General features: G+C 41.5%; 1 protein-coding gene across 2 annotated transcripts in view; it reads left to right on the forward strand.

The window, feature by feature from the left end:
- The first annotated feature begins 2051 nt into the window (after positions 1-2051).
- The window catches only part of nrip1b (nuclear receptor interacting protein 1b), a 56194-nt gene continuing 40140 nt past the window's right edge, over positions 2052-18105 (forward strand). For both annotated transcript variants that reach the window (XM_008428284.2, XM_008428285.2), the window contains exon 1: positions 2052-2439. The gene's annotated coding sequence lies outside the window, so the exon portion shown is untranslated. The remainder of the gene's footprint in view (positions 2440-18105) is intronic.

Here is an 18105-nt window from a genome sequence, read left to right on the forward strand (position 1 = left end):
CCAACTCGGTGCCTTGTTCAAGGGCACCTCAGCGCTGTTTATGTTGTTCATTTTCTCCACTTGGTCAGTGTGCGCCGAGGCAGGCTGTAAATCTCCACTTCTTTGGCAGATATATTCTTTTAACTCTCAGAGTTTGGAGCCTGTCCAAGGAGGAGCCAAATGATTTGTTTAGAGCTGCTGACACGCAGATTCTCTGGGGCACCTCCCACTTTGTTTAGCTTAAAGACTATTTCAGTAGGCCCGTTTGGTACGAAGGCGGGCGCATTGAGACGAGCCGTCAAATCTTTCCTCTGGTCAGAAACTGATCATTCTCATCAGAATTCATTGAAAGTTCTGCAAGTATGATGCATCATGTCAGACGGACAGATAGATGGATACTCCTACTTTCCCATGAAGTAAACATGGATGCTGTTACAGCTACAGCTGCACTAAAAAACAGCTGTACTGACCTTGTGGTGGATAGAGCAGAGATGTACTGATAATTTTTCCCCCCAGCTAATCTTTAGTTCCAATTTTCTGAGTTTTGGGGCACCAGTTCCAATTATTCCCACTGCTACGTCAAAGTATGCGCTCCCCACCTTCATCTGGCTTTTACTGGACTTACAAGGAGTTCCTGAAAAGACACGCTGTTGAGGCAATTACACACCAAAATTGGTAGAAGGTCTAAGTGCTGATGCATTCATTGAATTAAAAAAAAAAAAAGTATTCCAGGGGATTAGGGAACACAGCTTCCTGCTAAGAGCTGAAATAAACAAAAACTTGAGATCATTTTTTAAAAATGCTTTTACCTGCCTATTTTAATTGTTCAAACACCAAATATATTTTAATGTGCATTAACACAAACAGTGGAGACCATCTTACTACTACCACAGAAGCTAACATCCTCTACACACAATATGATTTATTTAGTGATATTGCACAGGTAAAATCCATTGGAAGGTGTGATTCAACTGGATCTGAACTGCTGATGAACCTTCATCAGCAGTTCATAGGAAAACTGGCAGAGTGATGGGTCACCAGACAAATATGGAAGTTATTCATACCAAGCTATGAAAGTTTAAAGGGTTGAAAAGGCAACGTGTGGGTAAGAAATGGGGGCAAACTGATTTGTAGCCACTTGTAGAACTTTTTAGTATTTTTTTAGGGCAGTTCTTGGAGATTAGGAGACTACAAATTGCTACAAAACCACCACTGTATGAAGTTGCATGCGGACTGGAACGTACCTAAAAAAGGAAAAAGCTTCAAATTGTTTGAAACAAATGCTACATTTGAGACATTAAACCTTCAATAATTGTTTTTTTTTTTTTTTTGGAAGAATTGTTTGGATGTAATAAATCTCTCACAAAGTTATTTTTCTGTTTATCCTGAATTGTCGACAAACAGATGAACTATCCTCATTTAGGCTGTAGTTCAGTGGACTTATAAATAAGTTTCTTCCTGGTCAGAAGTAGTTCATTTCCGCTGTCGCCACATTATTTGCTTAGGAATCAGCTACTTTAACAGTCAACAAAGAGATGGGCAATATGGGTAAAAATTATAATTTAATAATTGAATTATGATGATGATGATGATGATGGACTGTATCTAATAGACTGTCTCTAATCCATATGGCTGGATTGAATTAGTATGAATTTCATTGCTCTGGCCGTATATTTGTGTTAAGTTGGGTATGAATTCTAACCGCCTCTTTTTTCCTGTGCTATTTCTTGTGAATTGGAGCTCGAGACATAAGCAGTACATAGACAGTGTATTTGAGTACAGCCAAACAAATGCAGCGTTTAGTTACTGCCAACACTGTAAAAACAACTCGGTTAAACTTTCAGCTTGTTCTGCTGAAGGCAGTATGAGGAAATGATGCTCAGCAGGCATATATCTGCATGGCACCGAAACACCATTCCTCCACACAACACCACGTACGGCTTCGTGTTTTTTTTTGTTTTTTTTTACCGAGCGGTCAGTGTAGCCGTAAGCTGTGGAAATGGGCACAAGATGAAAAGTGTTCGCTCCATTCTTGTTCCCTGTGGCAGTGGAAGTGTGTGGGCAGCAGCAGAGCGAAGGCTTGTTCCTTTAAGGGTGGTGTCGGGGGCAGTCAGAGGAGGAGGAGGAGGAGGAGGAGTGTGGCAGTCTCCGCTCACTTCTCCACAGCGAGGGGACTCCGAGAATAAACAATTCCCACAGACTGCACGCTCCACACCGCAGCTCGCGTACAGTCGCAGTTTGAATTGGTATCGCTTTTTTTTTTTTTTTTAGTCAGGAGCAAAATTTGTACCTTCCTTTCTTTCTTTCTTTCTTTCTTTTTTTCTTCTTTTTGTCAAGAAGCCCTCTTCGCCATTTCTGCCTGCTGCCAAAAGTGTCGCGGCCGCTTTCATTGGATTTGCCTCCCCTCCTGTCGAATAATAACGATGCGCCTCTCCGGCTGACTGTTGGGTGGACGAGCAGGTAGGGGAATGAATCTACGTGCCGCACATGAACGCACTGCCAAATATGTGGGAATTGTCGTTGTAAAAGCTGGTTTAGGTGGGGAAACACTCGGTCGACAGTATGTGGAGCACTATGACAGTTGAAATCGTCTCTTGCTAAGGATGAGGTTGGCTGTTTTTGTGTCGTTGAAGTGGGCAGGGGCACATATGGACATGCACAGTAGCGCTGACAAGGCTGCATAAAGAAGTGGCTGTGTGAGGCTGCCAGCCCTTTAGCTAACAGCCTTACGCTACCCGGTCCTCTCCGCCTAAAACCAGACCATTAAGCAAACGTTTATGAAGGGGTGTGTAAGTACATTTTGTCGAAGACACAGTTGCCATTACTAATTTTGACCGCGGATATCCTATAAGCCTCCCGCTAAGTGTGTTTGAGCTTACACTGATGGGAATTCCGGCTCATTTTTGAGATCCGGCTCATTTGGCTCGTCTAACACGAAAGAGTCGGCTATTCCGGTTCTTTTAATTTGTTACGTGCAATTTCTTGATAATTAAAGTGTTTATTATTCCTGGAGATATAATAAACCAAATAAAAAGAGGCATTATCACAAATAATAGTACAAGATAAGTAGTGCAAACGCTTTTCAGACTGATACTAATTTTCGATTTTATAGGATTGATCTGGCAAGTCCAATTTAGGCTTCCTCTTTTCCATTTATGCACGGAAGCAGATGCCCCCAATCCTTATTCATTTTAAAATAAGGCAGAAATGAAAAGTAAATTTCTTTATTGACTCTAAATGGTAGTAATTCTTAATTTTGGTGCATTTAATGAATAAGAATTCAATTATTTGGCATTTTCAGCACTGGACCTTGCTGAGCATAGTCCAGAGCCAAATAAAAGAAATTGTCTAATTCCAATACCTGATTGAGTTCTGCATCTCTAAACAGTATACAGGTAAAATAAGGACCTTAACAGACTTTGTTCTGGGAATTTTTAAAAATGTGGTCCATGCATGGTCATTGTTGCATTCTGCAATTCATACAACTATTTTAAAGTTGCCTATTGAACCCAACAGTGACCGTGATTGATCACATGACAGAATGCATTTTTAAAAAATATATTTTTGCTGTTCTTTCTTCTATATTAAAGTTCTTTAAAGCTGTTTTTAGTTCAGAAGACAGGAATAAATCTATTTATTTGTAGATTTGTAGATAATTTATGAATTCCAAGAATTTGAGGTTAATGACTTTTTCTTTTTTACAATTTTGAGTCATTTGTTTTTCTGCAGCTCCAAATTTCAACAGAAGTGAAAAGCAGTTAGACTGGATAACTAACTTACATCAGACTGTGAGGCTTGACCAGAAAGTCTTTATTTAATTTAGAAGGAATGCATTACACTGCATTACATAAACAAATGATCTAAAAATGTAGAAGGTAAATTCAAACATAACCACATTCCTGCTGTCAACCAGGAGATTTCAGAATAGCAGTGAGTGCATGACATATTTTCACACAAACAATAGTATCTTGACAATAATGTCTCCAAAACATAGTTATTTCTTATGATGCGTTTATTAAGAGTTTTTGAGTGATATTGTTTTTCTAGTTCAGACACAAGCAACAGAAATGACTAAATTACCTTTAAAACGGTTAACAAAGCTATTAAACCCTGTAATGTCTGTTTGGGAATCTGTCCAGGGTGAAATCAGATTCTCTTCAGGGGCCCAGCCCAGCCACGGTCCCCAAGCAGCCGCTAAGTGAGCTTATAACTACAGCCAGCCTTGACGAATATAAACGAAAAATGCAAATGTCCCTTTCTGAACAGTATCTATAAATAAAATCTGTTAAACAGAAGGTTTTAACTTTAAAAATGGGTGCAAGAATGAGAATAGCATGTATTGGAAATGGTGAATCAAATGACATAAGTTATGTAATAATTTAAGCAGTACTTGACAAGTTCTTCATAAACATTTTAACAGGTATTGTCTATATACCAGCTCATTACAGATTAGTACTTGACATGAATTGCTTAGAAAATGGCGATAGCATCTTATGTTAGTTTGTAGCACAGTCAGCGTTACATAAATAGCTTTCTGTGTGTTTTGTAGAGGGATCCCTAACTGATATTTCCAAATTATCTGTTAGTTATGACACACAGAGTACTTTAGCTGTACTCTTTTTGGCCTTCCTGTTGTACGTTGAAAGTCTTGCTCTCTCTTGCTGTCTCGCAGCCCAAATAAAGAGTCATGTCATATCTGGCTTCCTTTTGAAAAGCTCTTCTGTTCCCTGTGACTTCCATTCAAACTGATCTGAAAATAGATCAGCTTGAGTCATCTTAGTCCAAGCTAAATGCTCTCATGAATGATTCATTCACTATTCAGGAAATAATATATTACTTTTGAGTTTCCACATAATACAGACACATAATTGTGTCCACATAATACAGACACCTTAACTGAAAAACAAACAACATCAGGGCTCAGTGTGGGACGGTACTTTCATAAAACCCACACAATAGACTAGTTATGACTGGAGTGTACACCGTTGGAATGTAATTCACCAAACTGGCTCAAAACTGTATTCTGTAAGTCACAGAGTACTTTCACCACATGTTTTTTTTTTGCCTTCCCCAATTACCTTTTTTTTTTTTTTTCAAAGTTTTTATTTTTTATTTTTTACACGTTTGCCTCACTTTGCCGGAGCTGCGGGGGAGGGAACCGGAGCCAGAAGCTCAAACAGTGGCACCAGAGAGTAAACACTGTGGTAGAGATTGTTACAAAATGTTGCATAGACTTGTTGCTACAACAGATCTCCCAACACAGCTGAGATGACATTCTTTCCTTTGGTCCATCATGGTCTGGAAACATGACTTTGCTAATGATCTTCATTAATGCTGATTTAGTTTGTTCTTGCTACCTAAACTCCCCCCTGCCATGTCTTCTTGTCGGAAACCTTTGTCTGTTCCCCTCGTAGTTCTTGAGAATAATCAACAGCCGGTTGGTTCTCTGGCGTAATCTATTCCTTTGTACCATCAGGTCAGATATATTTTGATTGATTTCAAAGATTTAAAGTTTTTTTTTTTTTTTTTTTTCTGTTATGGTCATTGACCAGCTGTGAGACTTTTGCAGCGGACTCTCCGTAGGCATTGTTACTTCAGTGGACTTTGGATGAGTGCGGAGGCAGAGGTCAGGGCCGGACGTTTTCTCAGAGCTGCAAGCGACAGGGCAAAGTACAACTCCAATTCACACTCTAAAAGGCTAAATTACCTTGCTTACTGGATAATTTATGTGTCGTAACATCAGGTTGAGTGAAAAAGTTCTTTCAGAAGTAAGTTGCAGCTCAAAAAAAAACTCACAACAAATTTGAAGTGATATAAAAAAATAAAAAAAAGAGTGCAACTTTTTAAGTCCCGTCTGCGCCTGGAGGTCTGCCTTTTTAGCCTTTCTTTTGTCGAACATTTAAGCTGCTTAATTATTTGACCTGAACTCACACAAGATGTTCAAGGTAGCTCGGCTCGTCCTCTGCTGCCTTAGATTACTAAAACCTCCACACACAGCCTGAATGCAAAAGCTGCTCGACAAAACGACCTTTTTTTTTTCTTTTTTCTTTTTTCCTGGCCCCTGTGTTGTAGCTCAGTGTAAACCCGCGTGTCAGACGAGCTTGATTTGCCTGAACCATCTGCTGTGGTGAGTGACGTGTAGTAAGTAACCTGCAACCAACAGCAGAGAACATTCAAATGACCCGATGCAAATGATGTGAAGGCTGCTGAACGGTCACAAGACTGGACTCTGCACTTGTCTGTCTTGTGTACCGGCTGTTTTTCATCACAGCAAAATCTTATCTGCCATCAAATAAAACTAGAGCTGCTGTTGCTGCTGCCGCCGTCGTGGGAACGTCGGGTGTTTTGACGTCTTCGTGGTCATGCAGGTGTGATGAAAACACAGAATCTCATGCCGTTTTGCTACTCTGTCTTTTTAAGGGTTTCGGCGTGTTCCGGTGTGGCTGATTTCAGCGACAGATATCGAACAATCAGTCTCCTGTAAGCGGGTGGTCTCCTGCTTTTTGACGACTGTGATCCTCTGGAAGCAAGAGAGGAGATAGGATTAATGTATATTTCACCAGAGCAAGTGTTGTGCATTTACTGCAGAGTTCTTGATTTATTATAGACCTGGGATATGCCCAGCACTCGTGTTGTTGGCCACTGAACATTGTTCAAGGGCACTTTGACTGTGGCTGTTGAGGAGCAGCAGTAAGTTTCTCATCTCCTTATGGGCCGGCGCTTTTGTCAGCCCTCTGGGGATTCAAACCACAGACCTTTAGGCCGCCGCCTCATTTCTCTAATTGTCTGGGCTCAATAATATCCACTTGGAGTGTCCATTCAGCCAAATGGTTTTATTGTTTATTCAGTAAACACTCCCCAACAATAGTTGGTGCAGAGCGCCGTTATTGGGCGGAGATGGTGTTTACAGCAATTAGGCTGTAAATTTCTTATTGGGATTGAAGCATTTCTCTCAGATTAACGAGACAAAAGTTAATGATGATCTGATGTTTTTACTGTTAATTTGAATCCATGCTTTTTTCCTCTGGAAATGCAATATCTATCCTCAGTTATCTAACAGACTTAAAGTCCTGTTAGTCTTGTGGTATGAAAACGGTGGTTAATATTTAAAGCAAAAATGTATCACAGTATCTGTTTTTTTTTTCTTCTGTAAAATGAAAGCAACATTTACGAGAAAGCTTATTTGTTGTTATGGTTTCATTATTGTTTATCGCCGGCTAAATTTTGATCACTTTCTGCTGTGGTTTTTGAAGACTTGGAGTATAATGAGCTGATATTAGCTGGTTGATTATCAGTGTAGCTGCTTCTTTAGCCTGCAGCCATTTGCGAATCAGACCTGCAGCTTTTAGTTTGCAATTTGTAGATTTGAAACGGCATCCTCTAAATGAGAGGGACAGCTTCATCTCCCTTAGTTTTGGAACCGGCTCAACAACAGTGACGAGCAACAAGTGGGGGAGGGACAGAAAAGAAAATTCCCCATCACTCCTGCACTTCCTCAGAGCTGTCGGGGTGGTAGCAGGAGGACATTTTGGAACCTTTTAAAACCTCGATGCGTCCTGACATGGCTAATATGTGAACCTTAAATGTTCACAGTAAATGACTTCGAATGCGTGATATCTGAAAGCTAACACAAGCCGACTCTGCATGAACTCTGCCACAGCTTTGGTTCTATAATGTTGCTGAGTTGAATGGTTATTTTTGAGTGGCAGCATAAAGAAAAATATTAGCAGCCACATCTGATGCACAAGCGAGATCTGAAAACAACAGTGAAGAACGACAAAACCGCTGTTCCTCGCCTGCTGGAGATTCATTTTTGCTCAAAAAATGTATCTGATGGGACACTGGAAAAGACTATTGTGTGCAAGTTGAGCTAATAGGAGTTGGCCTGTCACTAGATCTATTCAAGTCTAAAATAGCATCTTAATGCTAAGTATGTTGCAGCAGCACAGACGTCCCCAACGCTAATGTCAGCGTTCAGTCCACATTTTGAAATAAACTCTATGAATGATTATCGGTTCCTGAAACACTTGAAAGCTCATAGAGTATAATAGCACTTTGCTCCAATCTGATGACTGAATCACCTAAATAACAGATTAAAAACAATGAATGTTTTATATCATTAATGTCTTTATTCAGTAATTTAGCAGCAAAAAGGGGTTTTGAATTGAAAATGTTTACCAATTTGTCGATATAGTTTTTGATTAAAATTGCGATTAATAAATTACACACACTGCAATTGTTTTAATCGGTTCCCGCCACAAATTTTTACGCACTGCTTCTCATATCATAATGGCTTTTATGGCATGTGAAGGTAAAGGGCCAACACAGGTGGTCTGGCCTTTAAGTGCTTACTTTAACAGGAAGGACGAAAACATTGGTCCGTTGCTTTCTTAGTGGTAGAATCGTTCATTTAAGACTTCCACTTAAAGTCCCCTACTTTTACGCTTTGTTTACATTCTTTCACTTTACAACTGGGTTGCTTTCGGACCAGCCGCAGGACCAGTCGAGTCCTGTCAGGCTGAAACTCAACCTACTCTGGCCATAGAGCATCTCTGCTAGCTCTTCAGAGAAAAGCTTTCAAAACTATATAGTATTATTTTACCTGGTTATAAATAAGTTGACAAGAAAAAAACCGTCCTGAGAATTATGCTGTTCTCTACTATGAGATCACAGCATGGTCACTTTTAGTGTCTTTGTGTTGTGAGCTGTTCGTATGATGAGCTGTAAGTAAGGGTTCTCAGTTGTGTCAGCGTTGCCTCATTCAAAGACAATCGCTCCGATTCCTGCAGGTGTATCTGCCTGAAACAGAAGGCAACCAAAGTCAATGGAAGTCATTTTGATGACAAGGCAGGAGCTGCTAAATGCCTCTCTACAGCCGTTGCTCCCAGATAAAGAGGCGGAATGACGAGATGTGTGGATGAAAGATGAACTCCTCCTCTGTGGCCCCTGAAACCTGCACTAACCCGGCCTCATCAGAGTGACACTCCTCCCTCTTCCTCCACGCCCTCCGTCAAGCGTCACCTCCAGCTTGCCACTCCTCTGCCTTCGTTTTTCACCTTGGCCTTGACGCAATGACAGGCCCTTCAATTATCCCCACCGATTGATTGCTGCTGATTGCAATTGCTGTGAATTATTTAGACCCTGCTGAAATCACCCACTAAAGGGAAGGAGGACTAGCGAGGGCGATATTGCTGGTCAAATAAATCCCATGTTTAAGGTACAAAGGGCTGTTCGAGTAATTTATCGATTATTCTGACAATTGAGTAATTGAATAAAATATTGGTAAATACTACCATAACAGCAACATTAATACTGGTTTGCATATTTGTGCATCCTTAAAATGTATTTTTCTGTAGCTTAGAAAACTAACCCATAATAAAAGCAGCTCATTATTTAAATCAACAAAATCTGAAATCAGTCGATTAATAAAAATAATGTGTAGACTAAATGTTTTAGTCTCCACAGTTCACTTCCATCAATTTAATAGATGAACTCTCACTTTGCACAGAACATTAGTAGCTTTTGTGTTTACGTGAGCGGCGGGATCTTTGGCACCTTCGTCACACTCAGAAACACATACAGCATGTTTGGTCACCCTATGCTATGCCATTAGTACTTAGCGTTTCTCAACAACTCATTGGCGGAAATGAGGGCGTTGCGCAACACAAGCAGTCATCGGGACGGAACTCATGGCCCTACGTAGTAAAACATAATTTAACAAAGCTTCGAGGCATATAATTTGCCTTGAGGAATTTTAATAATTGAGGTACTCAAATCGTTTGATGAATCGTTACAGCCCTGCCGCCTTTCAAGTCGAGCAGCTGTGCAACCCAAAGTTTACTGATCAATGAGGGATTGCTGCTGCAGCTAGCATATATCGAGAGTTATGAGCTCAGCTCCAAAACCCATTTACCTCCCTCCTGTCCTACATTTGGTGACAATCGTTGAGATGCAGACCAAAACGGCGAACCTCCTGGGTGACGTGAGAGGACCTGACTTCTCCTGGCCGGACCACAGTGGTCACACTAGTGGAGTGAACTGGAGCTGACTCCCTCTTGTCTCTTTCTGTCTCTCTCTCTCTGCTTCACTTGCTCCTGTAGCAGAGCTGCTGCCCTGAGGGTTGTAGAGGTGCAGTAGGAAGGTTTCGCTACCATCATGGTGAAAGCCCAGTCAGGATACTGCAGTCAGAGAAGGGAATGGTCCCTTTTTCTTTTTTTTTTGCCACAAGCAGGCCAGTGTCACTGCCGCGAAAGAGTGGGCGGCTGTATCGGGAAGAGAGGACAGACGTTTGCAGATAGGAGACCTGCCAAGCCTGGATGTGCATGTAATAGAAAATGTCTGCTTCTCACAGAGGAATGAGTGTTTTCAGCTTTTGTTGTGGCTGTCTAGGGGTGCAAGTATGTGATTAAATCTATGCTGGGCTTTGTTGTAGCTGTTCATCTGTTAGAAGAGGCTACGCTACCTTCTCTACAAAAAACTATTTCTGCTGCATCCAAGTGCATTATTGCAAAAGTCCTTGCCGTGTACCTAAGCGGCCTAAGGGCTGAAGGCCAGAACACAGGGTCACCAAGCTCAGAGGGTGAGGTCGACCGTTATCCAACTGGATCTTATTTTAACCAGGTTATGTGGCTGGAGTGCCAACGAGAAGCTGCAGCTAAGTGAAAATGCCACTCATTCTTGAAGAGTCCCTGGCCTCGTCAAGGTTAGTGGTTTGTCTTTGCAAGTTGAGGGATTGATGCATGAGCCTGTCTGGCGCTGAATTCAAAGTCCAAGGCTGTCACAGGCAGCAGCTCTCCACCCAACCCCTCCACCCTCTCTTTTCGCAGGCTATCACAGGGCCCTGTCCTTCCCAACTTCTTAGCAGCCTGTCCTTTTGGGAACCTTGAGCAGCCCAGGCAAGGACATAGCGTCTGGTGCAGTAAGCCTGTGGAGAGAGGGGGAGGCTTTACGTAACGTTCTGCTTTAAACATGGGTGTATGACTTCCCTGACACGGAGCGGTGTAGAGCAGAGCAGCACGGCTCGCGGCATATGTCCCCTCGGTCCACCCCTCCCGGACAAGGAGCGGGCAGAGAAATCCCTGCAACTTAATTATATCTTTCTCTTTTAAAAGCTTTCTTTTTAAATTAAATTTTCCCAGGCAATTAACTAAAGAGGAGTTTTCAGAATTTATGAATGAATGATGGATATATTGCACAGGACGACAGCAGAGAGAGAGAGAGAAGGAGGTGGAAGAGAAGTAGAGGGCATGTATATTACAGTATGAGATTGAGGGCTCTGGTTCTGGAATTTCTTTAAAGTGGGAATAAAGTGAAGATTAGCTCAATTCAGCTAAAATGAGAGTGAATGTGTTGGGTGATTTCCAAGGAATGGGGTCTGGTCACTTCACCCTTACTTTGATCATTTCATACCTGGAAAGGTAAGAGGAGCAATCCGCCACAGGATGTTTGGTACCAACAGCAATTTCAGGATTTTCTACCCACCTAAAATGGAACTTTCACACATTCTTTTGTAATTTAATTCAGGGCCCTGCATAATTGGGCTGAAGTCGAACTGTCGACGCATGATCTTGTGAACGTAGTTCACAAGATCATGCGGTGGAGGAAATAATGATTTCATTTTATTTTTTTTGTTGTTGGGTGAAGAAAAGGACAGGAGTCATCAGCGTCTGCCCGCTCCATTGGACCAGAACCGGACAGAGGGAGATTAGTGTTTTGGTCCAACACTAGGTACTTCCTCATGGCCTCAGACAATTGTTCCTCAAAACTATCCATCCTGCTCTCAGGGTGAAAAACTGACCTCTAGAAGATGAATAGTTGCAACATGAGGCTGAGAACAAAATGATGCAATTTTCGTCACGCAACTGCGAAAATAGGAGCTGATTTCGGCAATTCAACCCGACCATGCAGAGAGCATTTTAGTCTACTCAAAGTGTGCTTGTTTCAAATGTGGATATGTTACTCTACTAAATGTTATCTAAGAGCAGGGTGTTATTTTGGTTTGTTGAGAGGTCATAATTTCATATGTTTGAGTCGACTGGCCCAGATAGGATCACTGCAAACAGTTGTAATATAAAATGTTCAGAAAACAATACACAGTTAAAGTGGGTGAAAGCTGGTTTATGTAGCTGGCTGATGAATTACAAAATGGTTTGTTTACAGGTGTGGAAGTAGGCCAGGGCAAAATGCCAAAGGGGAATTGACCCAGAACCCTTAACTAACCTTAAACCTTCACATTTTTGTGGCAACGTGTTCATTCATTACCAACACTTATGCTACATCTTCATTCTAGAAACTCTGTTTGCTTCATCTAGTATTGTGTAACTTTTTGGCTACTAGTGATGAGCTGAATGGTTGCCGGGCAACAGGAGTACCTGTGCGAATGGAAGTAACACGTCAACGCTTCGGATGGTCTGTCAGAACGCTTCATTGAGGAGCATGCCACTGCATTTCCCTGTGAAAGGCCTCACTACTTGAGTTGTTCCAAGTGGAGATTTGTCAATCATCAAACAAGATGTTCCATTAGAGAGGCAAACGATCTCCCTGTAATGATTCTCAAATTACAGATTGCCATAGCATATTGTCAATGCACACCTAAATGGCTGATTGCACTTTCTTTGATAAAACATGGTTGACCAGTGTCTAAATCAGTGTCTCAATAGAAACATAAGTGCACTCCTTTGCCACAGAGGAAGGACCGAGGTCATCTGGCATAACCTCAGTCTCCCTTCAAGTGCTCTTGTGAGTTTCTCAAACATGCTGTCCTTCTTATTGAAGCTCCAGCCTACTTGTAAATCCATTAGTGAGGTGGTGTTATGCACCACAGTTCTCACTGTGGGAAGTAAACAGAGAGACTGTGGTTGAGAACTAAAGCTTTCTCAGAGTTGTGTTAGAAGGCTCCCGGTTGCAGAGAGGAGCCATTTGAGAAGAGATGGAGAGCAATGGGCTGATGACTGGAGGCAGCCGTGTGACCTATTACTTAGGGAAAATGGACTGGTGACCAGAAGATTGCTGGCTCATGCTCTGCTCACCCTCTGCCCTTGAGCAAAGGCAATTAACCTGGATTCCTTCAGTAAATATCCAGCTGCAGAAATGAAAAGAGATGTGGAAGAGTGATAATCGCGTAAGTGACTTTGAATAAAAGTGTCTACTAAGCGGGAAGATTAATATGGCTAATAGAATCATAACTTGTTTTCAAGTTATCAAGGACCCAGGACTGCTGAACGTGTAGAGTGAGTGGACCCCCCCTCCCTTCCTCCTTCTCTCCTGCCTTCCACACTCTACCTCTTCCAGCTCCTCTCTATTTATGCACTCTTCCACATGCACGCATTTACAGACTTCTCTCTTTTCCTTTGGCATTAAGGCCTGACCTTGACCTGATTGCTGAGGCTTTTTAAGTAACTCTCCAGAAGGAGATCCAATCATGTGACACCGTTCACCCAGCCTCACCCGCTATCCTCTCTCCTGACCTTGCATGTTTATGAGGATAAAGGGAGGGGCGGTGGTGGTGAGGGTTGGGGGGAGGGCGCTCGCCACAGGGCTATGTGTAGCTGTAGGGGCTGTCATTCAGTTGGTAATCACTCCACGGTCAAACGGGGTTGAGGTCGCGCCAGACGCATCCCGACTGTCTAAGCTCCACCACCGCTATCCTGTGTCCTGCTTCGACTGCGGTGACGAACTGAGCAGGTTTAGTCATCCTCTCGGTTCTCAATCACTTAAACCAGCATATGTCAGGGAAAGGTCATTTCTTGTGCACAATGATTCATGTGCAGAGTGAGCTGGCCGCTTGGATTCCTGTTATTGCAGTTGCCTTCCCTCACTTAGACACTCTACAGCTGCCCTGCTGTTTCAATCTCACTGGCTCGTTGTCTCTCTTTAGAGCTCCCTGCTGTCTCTGCCCCAGAGTATTTTTATGCTACTATGTTCACATCTCTGCCTCATGGATATGTTTACCATATGCCTGGGTGTATCAAGACCCAAGCTAACTTTATACAACTACTCTGACGGGGGTCACCCACATAGCAGTTCTTCCTTACAGTGTCAGTGACCTTTTCAGAATATCTTGTCTTTATGCTCTGAAAATCAAATCAGTGATTAATTCTGCTGTTTTTTTGGCCTAATTAAAGTCTAAAATTGGGCAATATGCAGCGTATTATTACTCTGTAAACAAATTCTGAACAAAACCACCCATTTTTGAAGTCTCAGGTTTATTTGGTTTATGCCTTGCTACAAGCATCCTAACTTTACTTAAAGCAGGATAAAATTATCATTTGCAAAATGATCACAGGAAGTAAGTCTATTTGATGACAGGTTGCGTTGGGGAGTCAGCATCTAGCTGTTTATCTGATTTCTGCAAATATTCCTCTAAGCTCAATTATTTGACTGTCTTTACATGTGCATTAGGAATGCAGAGTTTATCGGCGCTAATATTGATATCAGCTGATATCAGTCATTTTCAACAATTCATTATTGGCCCGATAAAAATGAGTCGTGATATTTGTTTGGTCATGTGACAGTGTTGTATTGCAGGATTGAGGGGATTTTAACTGAATCAGAGAATCAGCGGTGATGTTTTTATTTTTTTCAAGGTTTTGAGAGGCTAATGAAATTTCGGTAATATTATAATAATATTAGTAAATATTGGATATCGATATTGGCCCAAATTCTCATGTCAGTGCATCCCTAATTTATATAATCTAGACAAGTACCAATCAGAGTATTGAGTTATGAATTTTGTTGTCTCAAAAGTGGTTGGCAACAGTAGGGTAACTGTTATTAACTACGCAGATGCAGACATGACCTGCTCGGTCTTTGCGGAGGTGGATAAAATCCGCTGGTAGTATTGGTTTCTCATGTAAGTATCGGCCAATTGCTGATCTCCCAAAATTAAGGAAATCAGAGTCGATATATTGGTGCACTCCATTCCAAATCACATCACTATTTTTCTTCTGCTGTTGTTAATAGAATAAATATTTTAGTTTGTAAATTTAGAGTAATAACACACTTAAGTCATGTAGTTAAAATTTAAACCAGTGTTTCTCAGCGGTCCTCTGAAAACTTGAAGGAAGATGAGAGAAAAAAAAAATCCAATACAGTCAGAAAATATTGATATTTTTTTATTTATCATAAAAGCTCATCTACATGTCAGTCCTTATAAAATATATGTTAAAATAATTTAATTGAAATGCTATTGGACATGCTTTCTGACTGGCTGCCAGTCAGATTTACCAAACTACTTTTCTCCTTACGCTAGCATAGCATGGTCAACTAAAATCAAAAGGTTTGAGGCAACATGCTAAATGAATGCAATAATTGAGTATAAAAATGATTAAAAACATTCTAAAAGTTTGCTCTTTGTATATTTTGTAGTACTGCTAGTTTGCAAAGAGGGTCTCCAGGCAGTAGTTAGTGCTTTTTCTGGTCCCATGGCATGAAAAAGTTTAGGGACCCCTGTTTTAAACAACCTCAAAGAATTTAGACTTTTTTATCCTGCTCCTTTCTTGTTTCGACCAGCTGGATGTTCAGCTTTGTTGACGCACTACAGAACGGGCTTTAGACCTCTACTCTGTGTGCGGCAGCAGGTTGTGAGATCAAAAACCAGTAAACCAGTTGCTGTCTGTTCAGTTAAACTATGAGCCATACAGATACAGTAGAAACAACCAGTAGCCAGTATAAACTGGTTGATTATTTTCAGACTCGACCAGCCAGAGGTGCTCCTCTTGTGTAAGTGCCCTACGACCAATAAGACACTTGACACATTACTAACCCACATGTCCTTTTCAGCTGCTAACGGTGGAAGCTTCAAGAAGCTCGTGTAATACGTGTGATTCTGTTTTGTTGCACTGAGATCACACCAAAGGTTATCATAGAGGAGTTAGGTGCTTGTATAACCGTGTTTACAAGTCGAACATTGGCACAGGAGCCAGACAAATGTGCTTTATCCAGGGCCTCTTTGTGTCTAAGCCTCCTTCCCTTCCATTCAGCATTGACCTTGGTACTTACGAAGAGGCAGGGCTTGACCTACATCCGCCCCCTTAACTGGAACTATCACTGCCAACCCCCGCAGAATAATAAAAAAAAAGTAGGACTTTCATTCTCCTCCATCCAATAGTTGCTTTGTTCTTCCTCTGTCCAGATTAGTTGCTTTAAAACACAAAGTAGAAAATAAAGCAGTTTCAGCGCTTACACGGCAACATGGGAAAGTGTAGCAGAGGACTTCATGGCTGTCTCCAAGGCACCAGCATGTCTGAGAGCGCCGGGTCACCGTTAGCACGCAGCGGGCTTAGCATGGAGATGGTGAGAGTTTAGAGGCAGGTCAACCCTCGTCTGCTTTTTAAACGTGTCAAACTGTGGCTAACGCTAAGCAGGAACCACAAGAACACACAGAGATGGTGGCATCTGTTTGATGGGGAGGCGCTAGCATGCGGCACTCTAATGTTTAAGGAATGTCTCCTTTTAATTAGATCAATGTAACAAACTTGTAAAACATTTGCTGAGTAGGCATGGGTCAGTATGAAAGCCTGATGGGGAAAATAACCATCTGGAGCAGATGGAAAAACTCTGCTTTAACAGAAAAACAACAGAAGAGATCTCACTGTTTTTATACGACAAGTACTGCTGCTAAAACACCAGATATTGTTCTAATATTGATTTTGCTGCACAAATGCATGTAAAAGAAAAGACACAACACCAGTGAGAGTATTAACAGCTGTTTCATGTTATTGTCAGCCACAGAAAATGTGAGGACCAAACAAATATTTTTCAGAATGCATCAACCATGGATGTGAAGGTTAACTGATTTGTGCAGCTTTTAAGTAACATCTAGATTTGTTATTCTTTCCCTTTTTTTTGTTTTGCACTTGTTTTGGTCAAATTCAAGCTGTTCAGATGAAAACAGGGGTTTTGTTGGTGTTGTAGGACTGTGCTTCTGCGGCCATTCCTGTAATGGAGTAGTGTAATTTTTCTCACCAGCGACACTGACTGTTTGGGAAGTGTGTGCCAAAATCAACAACTGAAAGGTTGATGTGCAAATCTGTTGGATGGAAGACTCTGCTCAAGTTGATGATTTTAAAAAAAAAATGTTTGAGTGGTGAATTGAAATCTTTGTCTATTTCTCATGTATCTTCATGGATCATTGGTAATACCACGGTAGTCTGAACTGGAGTATAGCTGAGCATGATGTGGCCTGAAGTTTGTGCCTCCAGTTGCATGATCTGTTCATAGACATGTTAGCAAATTTTGGGGTTTTGTTTCACAGTGGAAGTCAGTAAGACCTAATTTATACCTTGTAGTTATCTTCACTAGCTGTGTTTCTATTACAAATGTGCATACAACTTTGTCAATATTAGGCTAATGTGTGGAAAATCTGGCATGGATGATTTTAATTAAATGTGCCAGGCAGTGAGAAACACACACACAGGCATGATTGACAGCGCTTAGACCCTGCTCCTGGCTCTAACTGGTTATTTCTATTTAGCATTGAGAGAAGGCAGAGCTAAATTTGTTTTGAAAGCAGCACAGGATGGTTTAGGTGCAGATACATGTATTGTTGTGTTCACCACAGTCATTTGGTGACTCTGCTCCCAGATTGCAGCCGTCGGATTCGCCAGCTTTTCCCAGGCTTGCTTCTACTAATGGGTCTTCATGCCACTCTCTGTGGCAGAAGGCCATGGGCCTGGCAAATAACTGTTGCGATTGACGTACACACTCGAGCTAGCAATACAGGATATTTCATAGAAAGAGAGAGGGGACACCGAAAATTTTCCGTGGCCACCACTGGATGCAGTTGCTCAACATTTGTGAAACTTGCATTGAGGGTGGTTATTATGTATTTTCCAGGCACATACACTTTACACCAAAGTTTACAAGCCCTTAGCACTATTTTAGCTGATAAGCCGTCATCTTGGTTGTCACAGTTGTATGTTATACTACATGTTAAGACATGACACAGAGAGGAAACATGGGGTTTCCCCTTATTTGTCTGACACACTCGTTTTACTGTGCTACTGTGGAGAAAACTACAGTGTATTTGGTTAAATCTATAGCAGCACTGGTAGAAATTTCAAATTATTGGCTGAAAAAGCAGACGAAAAACCTTGTATTCCTCCGACAACACCTGCATGTTGCTGG

This window comes from Poecilia reticulata, linkage group LG14 (genome assembly GCF_000633615.1).
Source record: "Poecilia reticulata strain Guanapo linkage group LG14, Guppy_female_1.0+MT, whole genome shotgun sequence".
Lineage (NCBI taxonomy): Eukaryota > Metazoa > Chordata > Actinopteri > Cyprinodontiformes > Poeciliidae > Poecilia > Poecilia reticulata.